A 13,793-nucleotide genomic window follows, 5' to 3' on the forward strand; every position below is an offset into this window, starting at 1 on the left:
GGAGACGTGTCAAAGGATCTATATGGAGTTTGGCGAGTAGATAACCATAAGCATGGGAAATCATCTTAACTCGACCCAGCATACTTACAAAGGTCTTAATGGGAAATTGTATAATTTTAGGGGGGGAATTGGGACTGCAAGGCATGTCTGAGTTGGAGATATCTAAAAAAAATAGGAATTAGGCAAATTAAACTCATCTTTTAGTTGTTGGAAGGATTTGAGCGTATTATCCGTATAAAGGTGATTTATGGAAATCATTGATTTAGGGGCCCAAACTTCCCTCCCCTCGAGCGCGTATAGTTCAGGGAGCCATTTAGAATACCAGAGGGGGGTGTCCGGGTCCAATCCATCAAATTTCAAAAGAATTTTTAGTGCCTGCCACACCTTCATGGCTTGGTATATAAGAGGACGGAGGAACCGGGCCAAGCTCCCACTCAGCAACACCTGCAGGGGGGATAAGTCGGGGAAGTAGCATTGTACAAATACCCAGTATAGGGAAGTGACGCCAGTATCCTGCACCCATGCACTAATATGAGACAGCTGAGCGGCATAGTAGTACATCTGAAAGTTTGGCAAGGCCAGACCTCCGTCGCTGTGCAGCCTGGTGAGAGTGTTCAGTTGTATTCTAGGACGTTTGTTAGCCCATATTAAAGAAGACAGGACACTATTCAATTTTCTAAAGAAGGATGGATGAATATATACAGGGGATTGGAGAACCACATATAGAATCTTAGGTAGTAGTATCATTTTTACGAGTCTGACCCTGCCAGATACAGTCAATGGAAGCTTACACCAAGTCTTGGATTTACAAGTAATTTGTTGCATGATCGGATCAAGGTTCAAAGGTGTAAAGTCAGAGGGGTCATTGGTTATCTGAATCCCAAGATATTTAAATTTCGCCGTCCAACATAGCGGTAGGGAGATTTTAGGAACAGCAGGGGGGGGGGCAATCACAGGCATAATAGAGGACTTAGACCAGTTAATATGAAGGCCTGAATATACACCGAACTCCTCAATCAATTGCAACACTGTAGGCATAGACCTGGTGTAATCCTGCAGAAACAACAGCATGTCGTCAGCGTAAAGGGCAATCCTATCCTCACGAGGGCCGGTATGAATGCCCACCACGCCTCGGTAGGACCTTATTAGACAGGCCAAGGGTTCGATGGCCAGGGCAAACAAGGTTGGGGACAGAGGACATCCCTGCCTGGTCCCGCGAAACAGGCGGAACGAGGGAGAGATATAGCCATTCACTGAGATTCTGGCAGTCGGGTGCTGATAAAGCAATTTAATCCATTTTATAAAATTAGGCCCGAAACCCATAGCTGTCATGACCTCCCATAGATAGGACTACTCGGTACTGTCAAATGCCTTGGCGGCATCCAGCGAGACCACTACCGAGTCAGAGGGGAAGTCGTATGGGATTTGTAAGATGGTATATAATCTATGTAGGTTAATAGAAGTGGACATCCCTGGCATAAAGCCGGTCTGATCGGAGTGGATAATGGAAGTAATTACGGTGTTGAGTCGAACTGCTAAAATCTTTGCCAGGATCTTAGCGTCAGTGGGAATCAATGATATCGGTCTATAGGATTCTGGGGATCTAGGGTCTTTTCCGGGCTTCGGGATAACTATAATAATCGCCTCCGCCATAGAGGGGGGGAAGTTGATCATTAACAAAAATATCAGAATACAGGGTGTGAAGCCTAGGACCGAAGAAATCAATGTGGGTCTTGTATACCTCTGAGGGGATGCCGTCATAGCCCGGTGCCTTGCCGCTGGGAGACAAGCCAATAGCCGCCGTTACCTCTTCCAGAGTTAAGGGTGCCTCCAGCATCTCAGAGGCCTCCGGTGGGAGTGTGGGTAGGGGATGTCGAGTCTACCAGTTGTGACCTGTAGACCTCAGCATAGTAGGAGCGGAATAGCTGCGCAATTTCCGGCGTGGTGTTCACAAGGGCGCCATCGCTACCGGTCATCTGAGCAATTGTAGAACCTGGGCGGTCACTGTGCACCAATCGAGCCAACAGGCCACCTGGCCTATCGCCCTGCATGTAAATATTAGTAGCCTGAAATAGAAGCGAGCGCGAGTTTTTATCAGACAGATGAGCCACCCATGCCGACTGGGCCGCCAGCCAGCGTACCTTCAGCGCAGGGGTGCCATCCACCAAGTATCTAGATTCCAAATCCCTGGCGTCACTCTCAAGGGCTCGCTCTCTCTCCCTGCAGGACATTTTGAGGGCAGAAATACGTCTAATATACGTTCCCCTTAAGAATGCCTTAAATGAATCCTAAACCACTGTTCCGGGGGCCGAGCCTACATTGTCAGTAAAGTATCCCTCCCACTGAGTCACCTGGTCAGAGCAGTCACCTATTTGCAGCAGCCAGGATGGATGGGATGGATGCAGTTTCCAATAAGATTGACCCCTCTGGCTCACCATAGCGAGAGTCAACACCATAGGGGAGTGATCAGATATATCCCGGGCCTCGTACTGCACGTCAACCACCCTAGGGAGAAGAACGGGGGAGAGTAGGGTCATATCGATCCTGGAGAACGAACCATGCGTGCCAGAGAAGCATGAAAACTGTCTAGTTGTAGGGTGCCGAGCTCTCCACACATCCACCCACTGCAAATTATTCAGAAAATCAGCAAATTTAGTAGGACTAGAGCGGACCCCAGCAGCCTGCGGAGAGCGCCATCTGTCTAAAGCTAAATTCATGACATTGTTAAAGTCACCCAAGCAGATTACCGGGGTGTCCGGAGAGGAGGCTATGAATGAAGCGGCTTGCTGTAGTATATCGTACGAGAATGGGGGGGGGGGGGGGGATATAAACCGCCAGTATGTAGTAGGGTTGGGAACTTAGTCTACATTCAAGGAACACAAATCGACCGTATTTGTCAGTCTTGACCGATACCAGCTCAAATTGGACCGATTTCTTTATCAGGATTGACACACCCCTGGAGGAAGAGGAGTGAGAAGCGTGATAGGCCCAGCCCACCCAGGGTCTTCTAAGTGACAGTAACCTATTCCCCTCCAAGTGAGTCTCGCAGAGACATGCAACATCCGGGCCATATTTCCGAAGTGTAGTTAATACTAAGGAACGCTTTATCTTATTATTTAAACCTCGAACATTCCATGTCGGACAATTTCAAATTAGCCATAGATCTGGTAATATTCTATGTAGTAACCTGAAGATACAGTCCAGTGAATATTCCTGGAAATTGTTAGTGAGGGTAATAACAGTGCTATACTACTCAATCCCTGACTCTCAATCGACAGTATCCAATGCATCAGACATACTTCCCACATCAAAATGAATGTACTCCAAAACAAATTTAAGCATGAGAAAAATAACAAACTGTAGAAAGAAAAAAACTTGTGTAAGGCACAGCAACAAGCTGTTCGCTGAACTCTCCCCCCCCCCCTCCCCGTATACCACCCCTAACTTCGGCATACTTAAATACCAAACTACCGTTTCTATCTCTCAAGGGCCAAATACTAAACAAAACCTTTAACCAAAGTCAATCGATCAAGAGAAAGAAAAGAAAAAAGTCCTGAGCCACCAACGCCAAGGGGGGGCTCCCTGGACAATGGGTAGATGCCTTTGGTGGTCCCAACCGATCATTAGATAGTACAGGGCCTCAATCCGGTGCCATCTGGCGCGCTCCCGGTGCATATCTGTCCAGCCATTGGGCCGCCTCTCTAGGGGAATTGAAGAATTTGGTTTCCCTGTCCGCTACCACCCGGAGTCGGGAGGGGAATAGCATAGAGTAGGAGAGGTTCAGGTCTCTGAGGAGCCTCTTGATAGGCATAAACTGGGCTCGATCCTTCTGGACTTCCGCGGCAAAATCAGGAAAAGCAGATACGGTAACCCCATTCCTGGTAAGGGGCCTTTTGTGCGTCCCAACCGGAGGACCGAGTCACGGTCCTTATAATGCAGAAATTTGGATATGAAGGAGTGCGGAGGGGCGCCAGGAGGTAGAGGACGAGATGGTATCCGGTGTGCACGCTCTACCGTAAACTGTGCCGTGAAGGATTCAGCGCCGTACAGTTCCTTAAGCCATGACTCCAGGAAGACCTCAGGCTGGGAGCCCCCCTCCTTCTCCGGCAGGCCCACAAATCGCACATTATTTCTACGTAGCCGACCCTCTATGTCTAGTAATTTGGATTGAAGGGATGTTACTTGCTGGGTTACCGTGGAAATAGATTGTTTCATAGGACCGCACATATCCTCCAGATTCGAGACACGTGTTTCTGCCTCTCCCACTCTCTCTCGTATGCGCTGGACGTCCTGCCGAAGCAGTGAGATCACTCTGCACTTTCTCCATCTTATCTGAAAGACGCTGTTCTGATCCAGCTATTGCCTCCAGCACTTGTTGAAGGGATGGAGCTGCGGGTGTGTTAGGGGATTCAGCAGCTGTTGCAGATGGGGAGTAGGAGTGGGACGGAGAGGCCCCCTGCGAAGCAGCCTGCGAGGCCCGTTGGTTTAGTGGGTAAGGTTGTCTGGCAAATTTCTCCAGCTTCGCCGCAGCTGTGCGCTGGCCGTCCCGAACCATGACGGACAATAGATAGTAACAGACACTCCGGTATAATCTCAGGTCAAAAGCGTAGAAGGAGACTTCAGCAATGAGTGAATTTTAGGGTTGTAATAAGCAGAAACACATCCGCAGCTGGTCTCCAAAGTAGTAGGCAAATGTAAAAGAAAGTACTGGCAGAGTCTCAGAATATAGGTGAGAGCAGGAGCGATGCAGTTATTTAGTATGTAAAGTAAGACAGCAACTGAAGTCAGAGTGTAATTTGATCCCAGGAGGTAGAAGTCACTCACCAGTTACATATCAGGCAGCCTTTAAGTGAGAGTGTATGACTGGAAGCAGCAGTCCAGAGCAGTGGGGCCGTACATGCAGCTATCCACGAAATGGCCACCACACACAGTGCCCTTTTCTTCCCTCCAGGATTTGCTGGGTACGTTCCGAAGGGTCAGGGCTCCGATCTGCAGCCCACAAGTAGGAGGGTGACCAGCCGTCGTCCCCACACTGCCCCGCGTCGTCCAGCAGCGACATCGGCCCGTCTCTGAGGCCCCGTGCACAGCGTGGCCGGGAATCTCCAAAATTGAGGCCGGGGATCCGGAGGAGGTATAGGCCTCAAATCCGGAAGTATGTCTCCTCGGCTGTACAGACCCCGGGGAGAGCGGGGAAATTGCCTGCCGGTGCCCTGCAGCGTAGGGAAGAAAAGCAGGGTATTCAGGCACACCAAAGGGGCCAGGATATTACAGGAGGATGTTTAATCCAGGGAGCTCCCGGGATCTGCTTCCTACTCCTGTGCTGCCGTGGCCACGCCCCCAGGGTTGTTGTATTTTAAATAAACATACCTGACCCTTTCCTGGAAATGTCCATGTATGAAGGTATGGGAGATACCTGCTGCAGTCCCTTCTACTTACATTTGGGAGGTCCAGTTGTATTGGGGGAATTAGCAGCAAATATTATATGATACATTGGCTCCATAACGTCTCGCTGACCCTCTGATTCGAACAAAAATACACTCCTATAAGCGCTCTTATTAAATAAGATGGTATACATTCCTTATCTATTGAGCAGTAATGTCCTTCATCTCCGGACTCTTCCTTGTATTCACACAAAGTTTCAGAGATGGACTCCCAGTTTCATTATGTATGGAAAAAATAGGATTTTAATTACCTACCGTTAAATCCTTTTCTCGTAGTCTGTAGAGGATGCTGGGGTCCATTTAGTACCATGGGGCATAGGCGGGTTCACTAGGAGCCACTGGCACTTTAAGAGTTTGGGCTGTCCCCTCCCTCTATGCCCCTCCTACCAGACTCAGTCTAGAAACTGTGTCCAAGGAGACGGACATACTTTGAGAGAAGGAAATACACAGATAGTGGTGAGATTCACACCAGCTCACACAGAACAAAAGGAAAGCCAAACTAACCAACTTGAAATGATTCAGCAACCAACAATACATTACCAAGTAACAAAGCAGGAATACGAAGCACTGGGCGGGCATCCAGCATCCTCTACGGACTACGAGAAAAGGATTTACCGGTACGTAATTAAAATCCTATTTTCTGCTGTGGGTACACTGGGTTCCACAGGGAATAACATTGGGTGTAGAGTGGGATCTTGATCCGAGGCACCAACAGGCTAAAAGCTGTGACTGTTCCCAGAATGCATAGCGCCGCCTCCTCTATAGCCCCGCCTCTGTGCACAGGAGCTCAGTTTTGTAGTTGGTGCCATGCAGTGCAGTCATACAACAGGGGGGGGGGGGCTGCTCCAGCAGCCCTCACAAGAGCTTTCTTAAGTGAAATTTGAAGACTTCAACGGCTGCAGCAGAAACACTGAGTGTCAGATGTCAGTTAGTCTCCTGCTGCAGCTCCATCACCTCCCCCAGCAGCGCTGTATACTCCCGCGCTCCCTGGTCGCCGGGTACTTACAGTGAAGGCTCTGGTTTGCTTCAGTCACACACCCCACCGCAGCTCTCCAGTATCGCGTGACCGCACTTTGGGAGGAGGTAAGAGGGTCCCCCAGGCGGGACCCGCTGGAAACCGCGATCTGGCGCTGCCGGTGGGAAGTGGGCCACACGAGCTGGCGTGGACACTGTGGTAGTACAGGGACCCCACTAGACCACCAGGGCAAGGGCACATGTCGGTTTTACAAAAAAACATTTGATACATGGCCTGCAGTACCCGGTGGGGAAGTCCAGCAAGGGGGATAAGACTTTGACCTGTAGCCCCTCCCCCAGCCCAAGGGCACCATTTAGATTAAATGTTCCCACCCTGGAGCTGCATCTCTCTCTCCCTCACCCCCTGTCAGCATCTGGGCACCATTTCCACATGCTATGCTGATCCTGGGACTGTTTGGGCAAATCCTCCTCTGTAAAGCCACCTGCATGCCAGCACTGTGCATTTTACAGGACACTTAGGTATTCTACATGTCTGCTGACAGTGTTAGTTAAGAAATAGTTAGTCGGGGTTATTTAGCACAAGTACCATGTGATATACATCCAGTATTTACTGTGCATTGATATATCTATTGATTGTATAGCTGTACTTAGTATTACTTTGTATTGCTAGTCCAGTGCAGTTTTATTGCATGTCATAAATTCTGCATTGTACATATGACTCTGTGTGTGCATATAGCTGCTGTGTGATTTCTACTCTGTGTATCTCACTCATACTGCTATCTCTATATTCTGTGTCCTGAGGGGGCTAAGTGCGTCAGGGTTATTGTTTAATATAGGTGTTTCACAGAATATACTCATTGTGTGTTTTTTCTCTGTGATTTCCAGTCACCATATACCTCTTGAGTTCTCTGTTTGTGTTAATGCACTGCACAGGGGGTTATTGTTAAGGTATTAGATTGCTGATATTGTACTAGGTTGCCCGTAAATTGAGCTTTCAGATATGTCACCTACACAGGGTGACGGAGCTGGGGCTGATCACACATTGCATTGTGGTGATGCTGCAGACACATTGGAGGAAAATATAGCAGCAGAGGGTTCAGGTTCTTCTTAGTTACAGCAATTGAACCACTCATTGACTAAACAAAACTCTACCTCTTGCCCGCCTAAGACCAAGGGGTCCTCTAAGCAGGCCATTACTTCCTCGCAATCCACCCAGGTCCCAGACACCTCGTCTGATGAGGATGGCGTATATACTGACCCCACAGACACTGATCCAGATAATTCTGATGGGAAATCTGTCACACAGGTAGATGTTCCTGACTTATTGGAGGCTATCAGACTAATTCTTCAAGTTACTGATGACCCAGAGCCTGACGCTGCCTCTAAGAAACCGGACAGATTTAAACGTCAGAAGGTTGTTAAACAAGTTTTACCTCATTCTGACCATTTAGTTGACATACGTCAGGAATCCTGGGAAAATTTGAGTAAGCAGTTCACACCTCATAAACCTAATTTAGAGAAGTATTGTATAATTAAATTATATAGTGGAGTGGAAAACAACAGGATTAAAATGAAATATGATAATGGTATTAGTGGAAAAATGTGGAAAAATATTAACGAAAAAATATTAATGAAAAAATATGAATGCAGAATGAAAATAAAAATGTTAATAAGGGGAAATAAAAATGATGAAAAATATGACAAATATATGTAATAAAAAATATCAAATATATGATAAGATGGGGTATGTGAAAAGAATTGGGAATGAGCAACAAATAATGAAATTGGAATATCTAAATATGGAAATGGATGAGGTGGAAAAGTGTTTGGATATAAAATAATAATAAGGGTCGAGATCTTATGGAATTGGAATGGTTGATGGAGGTAAAGAGAGATGAGAATAATTATATATTTATATGAGGCAATGTACGACTATTATTGATATTTGTGTGTGAAAATGAAACTCGGGGGGGGGGGGCAGATGTAGTGTGACTGTAGAGTGAGTGGGTGATAGAGCGATGTGTGGTGTGAAAAATCCTGTAGCAACCGTGAAGATGATAAGTGGGAAGTGTTATGGGATATTGGGAAGGGAACTCTGATTGATGTTGAATGTGTGAATGGTGTGAAGGGTGACGTGAGGAATGGGTGACAAGGAAAGGGTGGATAAAGCAGGGAAGTGAGAGGGGAAGAGAGAGAATAAATAAGAGGAGCTAGCCTGGGTGAAGGGGGAGCTGACAGTGTTGACAGTGAGGAGGGAAAATGGGGAGGGGCACAGAATTTGAGAAGGACATCTATAATGATGATTTGAGGTAAATAATATTCAAAGTGGTGTGAAAATTGGTTTATTGGTGTTGTAAATGGGAGATTGTGTCAACAACTAGTGAATTGGGCATGTGTATGAGGAGAAAAGGGGAGGGGAGGAGAATGGTGAGAGACCGTGGGGCTTCCAAAGGATTGGAATGGCTTGGGGGAGAGTGGGACCTGTGGTGAATGTATCGTTTGGGCCCTAAAACGGTTCTTTACACTTTGTATTGGGATATGAAGGCATTATAAAAAGACACTGTAGCTGATATATTCATTGAGACCATTCAGGGCTAAGGTATTCAAATTTGAAAGTCCATTTGCTTTCTTTTTTGAGGAGTGTAGCCATAATGTCTCCACCTCTGATTCCCATTTTGACTTGTTCTAAACCGCATATTTTTAAATCCTGCGGGGAGCAGGAATGTTTTTGCAGAAAGTGTCTGGAGACAGTAGTCAGTTGCTTCATCCGTTGTTGGTCTCTACTGGCATTCCTGATGTTACTCATATGTTCGAGGGCCCTGTGCTTCAACATGTGTGTGGTGATTCCTATATATTTGAGATTGCATGGGCACGAGATGCAATAGACTACATTGGTATTCTTGCAGTTAAAGAAATCCTTGATTTTAATGGTGTCCCCATATCTGTCCATTGTTGTTTGCAGATTGACTATATGCTCACAGATTTTACAATTTCCACATGGATAGCTTCCTATTATGACGGGGTCTCGTGCTGGTCTTGATATAGAGTGACTTTTGAGAAAATGGTCTCTCAAATTTGGAGAGCGTCTCCAACTGAGATCTATTGTGTTGTTGAGTTTCTGTGACAACTCATTATCAGACAGCAAAATAGACCAATGTCGTTGTAAGATGGATTTAATTTCTTTCCATTCGTCACAGAAGTCACCCACGAATCGAATTGTCGTGTTGACATTAGTGGACTTAGACTCCTGGAAAATTAATGACTCTCTTGGGGTGTGAAAGCAGATCTTTTTAGCTTTTTTAATGGACCTGGAACTGTACCCTCGTTCTTTTAATCTGTGTGCCAGTTCTTTGCTGCGGGTAGCAAATATTTAATCATTGGAACAGTTTCTTCGTAGGCGTAGGAATTCCCCTTTGGGGATGTTGGTAATTGTGGTGGGGGGGGGGGGGAGTGGGAACTGGTTTGTTGTAATAGAGTATTGGTAGAGGTACACTTGCGGAAGATTTCAGTTGAAAGGAGGTGACGGTCGTCTCTGTAGATTCGAAGATCCAGGAAGGATATGCTGTTTGAGTTACATTCAAAGGTAAACCTGAGGTTTAAATTGTTATTATTCAGATGATTTATGAAAATACCAAGTTCCTCAGGTGTTCCACTCCAAATCAAAAGAGTGTCGTCAATATAACGAGTCCACAGAACGACATGTTTAGTATGTTCCTCCATGCTATCCGTGAATACAAACTCCCTCTCCCACCACCCCAGGAAGAGGTTCGCATATGTGGGGGCACAGGCTGCCCCCATTGCTGTACCCCTTACCTGGGTGTAGAAGAGGTTGTTAAATCAGGATTTTGGTACTTACAGATAAATCCCTTTCTCCGATTCCACAGGGGCCACTGGAGCGTAGTTACAATGGGGAAATAGTAGGCAGTAATTGGGAGCTTGCACTTTAAAACTCTCACACTGTGGCTAGCTCCTCCCCTACTATCTTCCCTCCAAGCCAGTCTACGTAAAACTGTGCCCGAGGAGAGCTGGAATAAACAAAACCTTAAGGTAGAGGAGGTAAATGACGCCCTGTAAACCAGGATAACACAACCCAAACCTGGAACAGAACCTAACAAACAACAGGCTAGCCCAAACTCAACCAGCAGTCATATGGTGATCTGCAAATTGTTAAGCAAAAAACAAGGAGGAACAGCGCTGGGTGGGCGTCCAGTGGCCCCTGTGGAATCGGAGAAAGGGATTTATCGGTAAGTACCAAAATCCTGATTTCTCCTTCATCCACTAGGGGCCACCGGAGTGTAGTTACAATGGGGACGTCCCAGAGCTCCCAAAATGGGTGGGTGAGTGCTGAGAGTCCTGTAAAATCGCTCGACCAAACTGTGATGCAGAGGCCGCAAACGTGTCAAACTAATAGAATTTGACAAAACAAATGTCGGTCCGATCAAGTAGCCGCCCGACAAAGTATTCATGGAGACCCCACGGGCAGCCGCCCACGAAAGTTCCACAATGCGCGTAGAGTGCACTGAAATGGAAAACAGAGGCTCCCGAGCAACCGCCAAGAAGACTGTCTGATGGTTAGATGTATCCAACGGCCCAGGGTATGCTGGGACCCCGGCTATTTAGTACTGGAGCATCATACAGAAGAGGGAAGAAAAACTTTGTCCAATAGCCTAAGATCTCTGTAGAGAGAGTCGGCGAGCCCTGACAACCTTCAAAGAGGGACGAAAACACTGGGGTCAGATTTATAGGAAAAACGGACATCCCCTCTGGAAGAAACGACCGCTGAGTCTGAAGCTCAGCCGGGGGAGTTGCCAATAGAGTACTCCCTGAAAGAGAGCCCAAACTTACGGCCGGCAGGCTGATCTCTTTTGGAAGAAAACCGAAAGGGCATAGACCTAGATTTCAGGTCAATGTATTTTGAAGCGCAGCCAAGCAAAACTTCCCAGAGAAACCAAAGATGACAGCTGAATGGTAACTGAAAGAAGGGGAAAACCCCTGTTATCCTCACTATGCCCTATAAAGTTTTCCAAAAGTGGCAAAAGCGAGAAGAGGTAACAGACTTCTGAAATCGGGGCCCAGTAGGCATAACCGAACTAGGGAACTCCTCCCTTCTGAGGTTTGGTGAACAGTCACACGGTTAAACGAAACCAGTTTGAGATGAACAAAGAAAAGGACCCTGTTGAAGTAGACAGTCTAGTCGAGGTAGGAGCCAAGGCTCCTGTACTGACAACAGGTGTAGCTGTATCTTCAAGTCATGCGCGGCCCAACCGGAGCCACCGAGAGGACTAGCGCGCATATTCCCGTCCTGTGTTATCGAAGTGAGGTAGGAACAAACAAAGGAGGCAGGATAGAAAAACCCAAAACTCCAAGGAGCCCTGAGGGTATCCTCGGCTACTACCGCTAGAGCTCACGTCCGAGAGCAGTAAAGGGTTAAAGAGTCAGACAGAACACCCTGAGGTCGATCTGAAATCTCCACCAACAGCGGACCAGCTGAGAAAACTCTGGGAAATGAACCCTCACCCGGGAGTCTGACCTGGCGGCTTGACGTGGAAAGAAGATTGTTGTCCTTTGCTCAGAGGGGAGTGTAGGCGACCACTCATTGCATCGCAACCTAACTTAAGAAATAGAGTACCTGGTGCCGAGGAAGGAAAAATCCTCTGACGGACCGTGTTGAGAAAAGTCTACGAGGAGCATAAAGTGGATCCGTGTCGAACCAGAAACTCCTGGATCCTCTGGAAATTCAGAAGCCACCTAATGTACAGAGTTGGATTGTAGCAGTAGATTGTCCCATTAGGGAACAAACCTCACTTCCTGCCCCTGAAAAAGAGTTATTCTGTGATCTTCCTGAACCCTGTGGGAGCGGAAGAGAGACCGAAAGGAAAGGACCGACAGTGAAAATGAGAATCCTGTAATGTGAATCTGAGAAAAGCCCGATGAGGAAACCCAACGGAAATCAGTAAACAGGCATCCCTGAAGACAAGGGATGCGTAAAACCCCCTTTTTTCTGTTTAAAACTAGCAATCACAGACTGAAAGGATTCTAAGGACAGAATAGGCATGGCCAAGCCATCTGGCTTCAGAACGTGAAAAGAAAACAAAGGCCTGAGAACTGTCCCGATTCAAATGATATGTGAAAAACAGGGATCAACACCCTTTGCGGTTAGAAGCATATGGAGCGCCGCCTGTATTATGACTCTCTTGTCCTTGTAAATCGGCCGACCCATGCCGAAGGACTCCTGAGATGGCTGTACTCCAAAATCTAATCTGTAACCGCCCAAGCCTTCTCAGTTCTCCCCGTAGGACCACGACCTGCGCCTACCCTGGGACCCTACAGGTGGTAGGAAGGTCTAACCTGTAGTGGGTGTATAGGATGACCTAAAATCAGACTGGACCGAGGATGCTGAGCCTCTGCTTCAGCCTGTTACCCTGAGATCCCCTGGTGACGGAGATATCGCCCGTGTGGAGTGGAAGCCTGAAAGGGCACGGAAAGATCTAAAGGAAAGAACGGTAAAGGTCCGTCTTGGAGCTGAGGCTAGTAGTAGGAGAAAGAAAAGTGGACTTACCTCCGATGGTTCAAGAAATCCTGCAGAAAGTTTCTTCCCCTGAACCATCTGCCCTGTAGGATTTCATGTTCACCTGTCACTGTCGCAGCCCCAGCGGTCTTTGGGTTAAGACAGCCCAAGCGAAAATGCAGGTTCCGAGTCTGCAGACCTCAAAAGAACATAAAAGCAGAATCCTGATTCTGATCTGTCCCAAAGTATCAATTGATCCTGATGCAAAATATCCTGTAACCTAGAGGACAATTGTTCCACAACCTACCTGCGCCCGGACAAGGTAGAACCCCGCTGCCATATATGTGTCTTCGATGGATACCTGAGCAATGTTGCCTCAGGAAAATGGCAGCTTGTTGGACCGGTGATACATTGAGGGGTATACCTGGAGATATGTACAAAAAATTGGCGCTCTACAGTACACATACTGTCCAATTAGATTCAGACAGCTGCTCACCAGTTGTGGGCGGGCTGCCCCAACAATAGATCAAAGTTGATGTGAAAAAAAGAGAGGAATTGGGAGCGCTGGATAAATCTAGTATATATTTTTTATTAAAATATTGTTATATTAAACACATAAAAGAATAATACATAAACTATCCTAAAAATGATGAAAAATTAATATTGTATAAATATATATAAGACTGCCATATCTCCTGAACCGATATGAGTAAGAAAAACTCTAATAAACCTTAATTAAAAGCTGCACTGGTGCTTCATAGAAATCAGCCGTGCGTCCACGAGCTGAAATACATATAGGAAGGAGACTAATGAGAGGTACCTCTGTTATAGATCACTGTTGAAATGTACAGTCTCTCTTCTCCTTACAC

The sequence above is a fragment of the Pseudophryne corroboree genome (assembly GCF_028390025.1).
Source record: "Pseudophryne corroboree isolate aPseCor3 chromosome 3 unlocalized genomic scaffold, aPseCor3.hap2 SUPER_3_unloc_50, whole genome shotgun sequence".
Lineage (NCBI taxonomy): Eukaryota > Metazoa > Chordata > Amphibia > Anura > Myobatrachidae > Pseudophryne > Pseudophryne corroboree.